Source organism: Rana temporaria, chromosome 10 (assembly GCF_905171775.1).
Source record: "Rana temporaria chromosome 10, aRanTem1.1, whole genome shotgun sequence".
NCBI lineage: Eukaryota > Metazoa > Chordata > Amphibia > Anura > Ranidae > Rana > Rana temporaria.
In genome coordinates this window covers 107,829,860-107,831,744 of record NC_053498.1, presented here as the reverse complement: position 1 = coordinate 107,831,744, position 1,885 = coordinate 107,829,860, and positions in this window count along the sequence as shown.

Genomic DNA, 1,885 nt, shown 5'->3' with positions numbered 1-1,885 from the left:
CAGCGGCATAGCTCTATCCGAGACCTCAGATTCTGCGGGGGAATCCCCACCTTTTGTACCCTCTGATCTTGATGCCATGGTACAATACCGAGGTACACCTGCTACTTATTGGTACCTGGGACTTATAATAGTTAAATGCCCAAACACCTGTTTGGGGAATAAAAAATGTTTCCTCTACCCTAGATGACACCTTTTTTTTTTTTTTTTTTTCAAAGAAAAACTTTTCTTCTTTTTTTTTTTTTTTTTTTTCAATCTAGGCAAGAAAAAACATTCTATCCCCCTGAGTAGTATTGCCAAAGAAAAGACTATGAGATGGAAAAGAAAACCAGCCTATTCCTAGGCTAAACCACAATCTTCTGAAGACTGTAGTATTCTTTCTGGCCACTGTGTGTCCTCAGCGCCCCGTGCTTCACTCCAGTCCTTCCTCCCTTAAGCCAGAGAAATGAATGAGCTGTGGCATCTAAGGAAGGGCCGCCCCTTCCTTTAAACCACTGACCCGCCCTTCCCCCCCAGCTAAAACGGCGCCAAATGCGTCTATAACACGTGCACGCGCACCGCGCGCGCGCCCGCCGACGGGGGGGGGGGGGGTTGGGAGGAAGGGCCTCTCTGTTCCTGCAGCCGCAGGCCTGGAACACACGAGGAGGTCAGCGTTTTGCCTGCCTTGCAGGCATGAGGGAGAGGACTGGATAGAGCATCGCCTGGAGGCTTGCAGGTAAGCATAGCTCTCTGACACACACATACACTTGTACATAAAAGGCCCCACTCACAGCTTTTCCAACACTACCAGGGAGGTCACTTTTTATGGGGAAATATAACATATAGAGCCATCCTATCTTCATGATATGTGACTGGTTTGCCAGATGCAATGCATAACCTTAGGCATGTCCCCTGTGACCTCCCAGAAAAAACTTGCTAAGAGCCAAGCCCCGCAGGTTTTTCCCCTTACTTACCTGCTCCATGCCGCAGGACTTTGCCAAGCAAGAGGTCCAATCTTCCCCCATCTCCGTGGGGATGTCTAGACCTTCAGGCCCTGGGAACCTTCTTCCATGAAGGATCCACTGTCCTGGGCCCATACAGCACCCTGGCAAACAGAAAACATTAGGCGCCCCAAAGGTTTTCTAAGTTCTGGGCCCAGGGTCCAGCTCTCTTAAAAAGAAAGCATTATGGGCTATACCCCAAGGGTTTGGGGTCCGGTTACTGACCACTTTAGCGCGCAGGCTTTTTTGGACAGAACCGGTAGCTCACCTAATCCCAAGGATGCGGAGGCAAGCTAAACCATGACTAACACCTAAGACACTGGCGTAAAAACTGAGGTACTCCTCCTATGGGAGGGGGTTATATAGGGAGGGGCATTTCCTGTTTGAAGATTGCCAGTGTCTACACCTGAAGGTACTCCATATAACCCATATAGTAATGAATGCCGCTCTGTGTCCCGTGATGTAACGATAAAGAAAAAGCCAGAGGGGGGGGGGAAACAACCTGTATTTCCAGCTAAAAATACAGCAGTGTTTACATCTGCTGAGGCTGGAAGTTACCCAACATACCTGGCCTCCAAAAGGTCAGACATAGCTGGGGACCATCTGGTCCTCGGTCAGGTCTATGGTAAAAAGCCACCAGCTGTCATTCTCAGCACCAAAGGGCAAAATAATGCACTGCTGGGAAGGGTCATCCATCTGTCATTTGCAGTTTAATTAAGCTGCAGATCAGTAAAGTAAATTCTTCATACATGTATGTAGTGACAGAATGTTTAGAATCACTTGGAGCTGAACTGTAGATTCTGGAAGATAAATGCAATGTTTCAACAGCCCATTTAGCATTTTGGCTAGAGTTACTTTCAATGGACACATTTGATAAAAAAAAAAAAAAAAAAAAACACACACGTGCA